The following is an 8903-nucleotide window of genomic DNA, read 5'->3' on the forward strand; positions in this document are numbered from 1 at the left end:
AGATTACATTGTAATATACCTAACACCCATGGCATTCTGGTGTTGGTCATGCTTTGCCCTAGGGAGAGCTTTAGTCAATGGATCTGCTACATTCAGATCAGTGTGTACTTTGCAAATCTTTACTTCTCCATCTTCGATGTACTCGCGAATCGAGTGGTAACGCAGCTTGATATGCTTCAGCCTCTTGTGTGACCTTGGCTCTTGTGCATTGGCGATGGCACCCATGTTATCACAGTAAATGATTAATGGGTCCAATGCACTAGGAACCACACCGAGCTCTACAATGAACCTCTTCATCCATACCGCTTCGATGAAGCCTCGAAGCCGCTATGTACTCTGATTCGTTGAAGACTTCGCCATCGTGCACCGCTTCGAGCTTGCCCACTCATTTGCAGCACCATTCAATATAAACACGTACCTGCATTGTGACTTAGAGTCATCAGGATCAGTGTTCCAACTTGCATCGGTGTAACCGTTTACAACGAGCTCTTGGTCACCTCCATAACAAAGAAACATATCCTTAGTTCTTTTCAAGTACTTCAGGATATTCTTGACCACTGTCCAGTGTTCCATTCCTGGATCACTTTGATATCTGCTAGTCAAACTAACGGCATGTGCTATATCCGGTCTAGTACATAGCATGGCATACATGATAGATCCTATCGCCGAGGCATAGGGATATTACTCATCCTTTCTCTTTCTTCTGCTCGTAGCCGGTCCTTGAGTCTTACTCAATACCTTGTCTGCAGTAACATAGGTAAGAACCCTTTCTTACTTTCGTCCATTCTAAACTTCTTTAGAATCTTGTCCAGATATGTACTCTGTGATAGCCCTATTAGGCGTCTTGATCTATCTCTATAAATCTTGATGCCTAATATATACGATGCTTCACCAAGGTCTTTCATTGAAAAACTATTATTCAAATAACCTTTAACACTGCTTAATAGTTCTATATCATTCCCGATCAATAATATGTCATCTACATATAATATCAGGAATGCTACAGAGCTCCCACTCACTTTCTTGTAAATACAGGCCTCTCCATGACACTGTATAAACCCGAAGTCTTTGATCACCTTATCAAAGCGTCGGTTCCAACTTCTTGATGCTTGCTTCAGTCCATAGATTGAACGCTGAAGTTTGCATACTTTGTCGACATTTTTAGGATCGACAAAACCTTTGGGTTGTACCATATACAACTCTTCCTCAATGTCTCCATTAAGGAACGCCGTTTTGACATCCATCTGCCAAATCTCATAATCGAAAAATGCAGCTATTGCTAATAAAATCCTCACAGATTTTAGCTTCGCTACATGTGAGACTGTCTCATCGTAGTACACACCTTGAATTGGTAGGAAACCCTTTGCGACAAGACGAGCTTTATAGACGATAATATTACCATCAGCATCTGTTTTTCTCTTGAAGATCCATTTATTTTCGACAGCCTTTTGGCTATCAGGTAAGTCTACCAAAGTCCATACTTTGTTATCATACATGGATCCCATTTCGGATTTCATGGCTTCTTGCCATTTGTTGGAATCTGGGCTCATCATCGCTTCTTCATACGTCGCAGGGTCCTCATCATTGTTATCCACAATCATGACATTTAGACAAGGATCATACCAATCAGGAGTGGTACGTTCCCTTGTCGATCTGCGAGGTTCGATGGTTTCCTCGTTCGAAGTTTCATGATCATTATCATTAGCTTCCTCTGTTGCCGGTGTAGGCGGTACAGTACAACTTCCGCATCGCGCTACTCGATCAACGAGTATAGATTCATCAATCTCATCGAGTTCTACTTTTCTTCCAGTCACTTCTTTAGTGAGAAATTCTTTCTCAAGAAAAGTTCCGTTCTTAGCAACAAAGATTTTGCCTTCGGATCTGTGATAGAAAGTGTACCCTATAGTTTCCTTAGGGTATCCTATGAAGACGCATTTCTCCGCTTTGGGTTCTGGCTTGTCCGGTTGTAACTTCTTTACATAGGCTTCGCAACCCCAAACTTTTAGGAACGACAACTTAGGTTTCTTGTTAAACCATAATTCGTACGGTGTCGTTTCTACGGATTTTGATGGTGCTCTATTTAAAGTGAATGCGGCTGTCTCTAATGCATAACTCCAAAATGATAACGGCAAATCAGTAAGAGACATCATACTACGAACCATATCTAAGAGAGTTCGATTACGACGTTCGGACACACCGTTACGTTGAGGTGTTCCCGGCGGTGTCAATTGTGAAAGTATTCCGCATTTCTTTAAATGCATGCCAAACTCATAACTCAGATATTCACCTCCACGATCAGATCGTAGAAATTTAATCTTCTTGTTACGTTGATTTTCTACTTCACTTTGGAATTCCTTAAACTTCTCGAAAGTTTCGGATTTATGTTTCATGAAATAGATATACCCATATCTACTCAGATCATCTGTGAAGGTTAGAACATAACGATAACCACCGCGCGATGCTACGCTCATTGGTCCACATACATCGGTATGTATGATTTCCAATAAGTCAGTAGCTCGCTCCATCATACCAGAAAATGGAGTCTTTGTCATTTTTCCCATTAGACATGCTTCGCATCTATCAAGTGACTCAAAGTCAAGTGATTCAAGTAATCCATCAGTATGGAGTTTTTCTTCATGCGTTTCACTCCAATATGACCAAGACGACAGTGCCACATATAAGTAGAATTATCATTCAATTTAATTCGCTTAGCATCAATGTTATGTATATGCGTATCACTACTATCGAGATCTAACAGAAATAAGCCATTCTTTTGTGGTGCTCGACCATAAAAGATATTATTCATAAAAATAGAACAACCATTATTCTCAGACTTGAATGAATAACCGTCTTGCATTAAACAAGATCCAGATATAATGTTCATGCTCAACGCAGGTACATAATAACAATTATTTAGGCTTAAAACTAATCCCGAAGGTAGATGTAGAGGAAGTGTGCCGACTGCGATCACATTGACCTTGGATCCGTTTCCAACGCGCATCGTCACTTCATCTTTCAGCAGTTGTCGTTTATTCTTTAGTTCCTGTTTCGAGTTACAAATATGAGCAACCGAACCAGTATCAAATACCTAGGTACTAGAACGAGAACCAGTGAAATGCACATCTATAACATGTATATCAGATATACCTTCTTTCTTCTTCTTGACAAGGCCGCTCTTCAGATCAGCCAGATACTTGGAGCAATTACGCTTCCAGTGTCCCTTCTCCTTGCAGTAATAGCACTCAAGATCGTGCTTAGGGCCGTTCTTAGGTTTCACAGGAGGCGTGGCAGCTTTCTTGCCACCCTTCTTGAATTTTCCCTTAGACTTGCCCTGTTTCTTGAAACTGGTGGTCTTGTTGACCATCAACACTTGGTGCTCTTTCTTGATCTCAATCTCAGCAGCTTTTAGCATGCCAAAGAGTTCGTGTAACTCCTTGTTCATGTTCTGCATATTGTAGTTCATCACGAAGTTCTTGTAACTTGGTGGCGTTGATTGAAGGACACGATTAATCCCAGTCTGTTAGGAATCACTATTCCCAAGTCATCGAGTTTCTTCGCATGCCCGGTCATGGCGAGCATGTGCTCACTAACGGAGCTGCCTTCTTCCATCATGCACCAAGAAATGTTTCGATGCTTCATAGCATTCCACGGCCGCATGAGTCTCGAATATAGCTTTCAGCTCATTCATCAACTCATGAGGATCGTGGTGCTCAAAACATTTTTGAAGATCGGATTCCGTATCGCACAGATGGCACACTCGAACTTGAGAGTACCGAGTTTTCCGAGTCGCGTAAACAGCTTTTACTTCATCGGTTTCAGTTTCTGCAGGAGGGTCACCTAGCGGTGCATCAAGCACAAATTGCAGATTTCCGCCAGAGAGGAAGATCCTCACTTGACGGAACCAGTCGGTGAAGTTGCTACCGTTGCTCTTAAGTTTCTCTTTCTCTAGGAACTGATTAAAATTGATTGAGGACGCCATCTCTACAACATATATTTGCAATAGTTTAGACTAAGTTTATGACAAATTGAGTTCAAATTTTAATTCAACATAATTAAAAATCTAGGTGAACTCCCACTCAAAACAATATCCCTCGCATTGTCTTAGTGATCACACGAACCAAATCCACCGCACCTAAACCCGATCATCACGAGAAAAGGTGTGATTTCAATGGCGAACACTCAAAGTGTTCATCATATCAACCATATGATTCATGCTCTACCTTTCGGTATCACGTGTTCCGAGACCATGTCTGTACATGCTAGGTTCGTCAAGGCCACCTTAGTATCCGCATGTGCAAAACTGTCTTGCACCCGTTGTATGTACTTATTGAATCTATCACACCCGATCATCACGAGATGCTTCGAAATGACAAGACTTGGTAACGGTGCTACTAAGGATGAACACTTTATTATCTTGAGATTTTAGTGAGGGATCATCTTATAATGCTACCGTCGCGATCTAAGCAAAATAAGATGCATAAAAGGATTAACATCACATGCAGTTCATATGTGATATGATATGGCCCTTTTGTCTTTGCGCCTTTGATCTTCATCTCCAAAGCACGGACATGATCTCCATCATCTTCGGGCATGATCTCCATCATCGTTGGCATAGCGTCAAGGTCAATGGCGCCGTCTTCATGATTGTCCTCCATGTAGCAACTATTACAACTATTTTGAAATACTACTCAACATGAAATTTAAAGACAACCATAAGGGTCCTGCCGGTTGCCACAATACAATAATGATCATCTCATACATATTCATCATCACATTATGGCCATATCACATCACCAAACCCTGCAAAAACAAGTTAGACGTCTCTAATTTGGTTTGCATATTTTACGTGGGTTAGGGTTTTCGAGAGAGAGATCTAATCTACCTACGAACATGAACCACAACGTTGATACTAATGTTTTCAATAGAAGAGTAAATTGAATCTTCACTATAGTAGGAGAGACAGACACCATAAAGCCTCTTATGCAATACAAGTTGCATGTCGAACGAGGAACAAGTCTCATGAACGCGGTCATGTAAAGTTAGTCCGAGCCGCTTCATCCCACTATGCCACAAAGATGCAAAGTACTCAAACTAAAGATAACAAGAGCATCAACGCCCACAAACCATTGTGTTCTACTCGTGCAACCATCTATGCATAGACACGGCTCTGATACCACTGTAGGATAACGTTGCATAGAAAACAAAAAATTTCCTACCGCGAACACGCAATCCAAGCCAAGATGCAATCTAGAAGACGGTAGCAACGAGGGGGTATCGAGTCGCACCCTTGAAGAGATTCCAAAGCCTACAAGAGGAGGCTCTTGTTGCTGCGGTAGACGATCACTTGCCGCTTGCAAAAGCGCGTAGAAGATCTTGATCACGATCGGTTCCGGCGCCACGAACGGTATCACCTCCGTGCCTCGGTCACACGTTCGGTTGTTGATGAAGACGACGTCCACCTCCCGTTCCAGCGGGCAGCGGAAGTAGTAGCTCCTCTTGAATCCGACAGCACGACGGCGTGGTGTCGGTGGTGGTGGAGAAGTCCGGCGGAGCTTCGCTAAGCTACGCGGGAGATATGGAGGAGAGGGGGCGGCTAGGGTTTGGGAGGGGGGGGCCGGCCACTTCAAGGGGGGCGGCCAGCTTGTGGTCTTGGGGTGGCCGGCCCCCTCCCTTGGCCCCTCATTATATAGGTGAATCCCCAAGTGTTGGTGTCCAAGTCTTCGAATAAGACCCGAACCAAAAACCTTCCATAAGAGGGGGAAACCTAGCCAAGCTAGGACTCCCACCAAAGGTGGGAGTTCCACCTCCCATATGGGGGGGTGGCCGGCCACCTTTTGGGGAGTCCACTTTGGACTCCTCCCCCACTAGGGTTGGCCGGCCATGGAGGTGGAGTCCCATGTGGACTCCACCTTCCTTGGTGGTTTCTTCTGGACTTTTCTAGAACCTTCTAGAACCTTCCATAGAACCTTCCGCGACATTTTAATTCACATAAAATGACATCCTATATATGAATCTTATTCTCCGGACCATTTCGGAACTCCTCGTGATGTCCGGGATCTCATCCGGGACTCCGAACAAATATTCGAACTCCATTCCATATTCAAGTACTACCATTTCAACATCCAACTTTAAGTGTGTCACCCTACGGTTCGTGAACTATGCGGACATGGTTAAGTACTCACTCCGACCAATAACCAATAGCGGGATCTGGAGATCCATAATGGCTCCCACATATTCAACGATGACTTTAGTGATCGAATGAACCATTCACATACAATACCAATTCCCTTTGTCTCGCGATATTTTACTTGTCCGAGGTTTGATCTTCGGTATCACTCTATACCTTGTTCAACCTCGTCTCCTGACAAGTACTCTTTACTCGTACCGTGGTATGTGGTCTCTTATGAACTCATTCATATGCTTGCAAGACATTAGACGACATTCCACCGAGAGGGCCCAGAGTATATCTATCCGTCATCGGGATGGACAAATCCCACTGTTGATCCATATGCCTCAACTCATACTTTCCGGATACTTAATCCCACCTTTATAACCACCCATTTACGCAGTGGTGTTTGGTGTAATCAAAGTACCTTTCCGGTATAAGTGATTTATATGATCTCATGGTCATAAGGATTAGGTAACTATGTATTGAAAGCTTATAGCAAATAACTTAATGACGAGATCTTATGCTACGCTTAATTGGGTGTGTCCATTACATCATTCATACAATGACATAACCTTGTTATTAATAACATCCAATGTTCATGATTATGAAACTAATCATCTATTAATCAACAAGCTAGTTTAAGAGGCATACTAGGGACTTCTTGTTTGTCTACATATCACACATGTACTAATGTTTCGGTTAATACAATTATAGCATGATATATAAACATTTATCATAAACATAAAGATATAAATAATAACCACTTTATTATTGCCTCTAGGGCATATCTCCTTCAATATGCCCTCTAGCAATTTATTGCATATCAATTCCTCAAAGAGCTCTTATGTGCAATATTGATGAAATTGCGAAATAAATCCATATTTATGATACTTGTTGCCTTTCTCAAAACACTCCAACTAGCTCTACTTCCCTTATTGTTAGTTGTGATGTTTTTGAGGTTTAACTTGGTTGAAGTTCATTCATATATACCATAAGTGAAAATTGGAGCCATAGGCTATATATGCTTCTTAAGCAAACATCCTTTGGTATATTTTATGACTTCATCTTGGATATCTTGTCTTATCTATTTTGTTAACCTCTTGTGTGTGCATGTTTCTTTATGGATCACTTTGTCCACTTTAGAAACTCATATACATAAGAGCGTTAATCCATCACCTTGATATCCTTGTTCTTTGCCAACTATCTTCTTATTCTTTTGATTTTAGTGTTATTGGTAAAGAAGTTTTATGAGTGTTTGGTTTATTTGTTTCTCTTCATGCACTCATATCTCGTAATTGTTGGACTCAAGTTGTTCTTGATAAGCATATTCTCTTTATCTTTGTTGTGTTCTAAATGATATATAGGGAGTAAGGATTCCATGTTTGTGCATATTGTATTCAAATGCAAACATTATAAATTGTGCACGAACCTTGGGGAGCTTTCTTATTTTTAGAGCACTATATCTCTCTTATCATGATATCCTTGTTTGTCCAAGTGGATCTTTGATTGCTTGCTTTATTTGATTGAAGCTCACTTCACCTTGTTATCTTTATGCAATCTTTGATCCTCAATATAGTTTGACTTCCTTCAAGTATTCATCATTGGATATGTGCACTTGATTCCACTCAAATTATGAGAAGTGCACACTTTGGGGAGGAACTCACATTATATTGGCCTTCTAAATTTTTCACCCATTTTGACAATCGATGCCAATGGGTAGAAGTTTAGAGGGTTTAAGGGAATGGTTTTATACTTAAGTTTGGTTTGTGCTTAAGTGTTTTGCCTCTCATGCATTCCATATTTATATGTCTTACATAGTTGTATATATATAGTGGAAACTATCCCAAAGGTTAATCTTGACAATGTATGCAATGAATTCATGTTCATCACACGTGCATACATTGTGGGGGAGTTTTCTCTATATATATTGGTTCTACTCACATCCATTGCATTTGTTGTAGTTGTGTGAGTAGAGCCGGTTTTGATATGGGCTAGTAGCTTTGTGTTACTTGACCATATCAAATACAACCTCTTGTATACAACTTATTCTCGGATAAGTTGCGTACTTGTCACTAATATTCATTTTATAAACCCTCTTATTGTGGTTGTCATCAATTACCAAAATGGGGGAGATTGTAAGGGTACATTGCCCCTATGTGTGGTTTTGGTAATTAATGACAACCCCTATGGACTAATGTTTTCATTGAGTTTATATGAAGGAATATTCCATAGGTACTACTTGCTCTCCATGTGTTGGATTCAAGTATGGATGCCATGAAGATAAAGGTATATCTTGTGTATTGGCATCAAGATCATCGGTATGAAGATATATATATGTGATATGATCAATAAGAAGAAATGAAGATGGAGTTCTTATGTGGGACTCAATATTAGCCATGCTCTATCTTATGTGAGTATGTGAAGATACAAGGTTGAGTTGGGCAAGTACAAGATGAGCGTCTCAAGTGAATCACATACTTGAAGCTTGCCGTCCATTTGATGATAATGGACTCGTGAAGATGTGCATCAATGGAGCTTTCCCATCATAGTGTATGGGGGAGCATTTGTGAGTCGTCACGAAGCAACATTGGTCAAGAGAGGCATTCCGGCTTGAGTGAAGCTTGAAGAGTTATCATCAAGATCAAGCGGGATGCGCAAGGCAAAGGTATGGCCTTGCTAGGTTTTCCTTTTACCGGTCTCAAGGTGGATGTTGGGAGACCGGATTATAGGATAG

This window comes from Lolium perenne, chromosome 6, assembly GCF_019359855.2.
Source record: "Lolium perenne isolate Kyuss_39 chromosome 6, Kyuss_2.0, whole genome shotgun sequence".
NCBI lineage: Eukaryota > Viridiplantae > Streptophyta > Magnoliopsida > Poales > Poaceae > Lolium > Lolium perenne.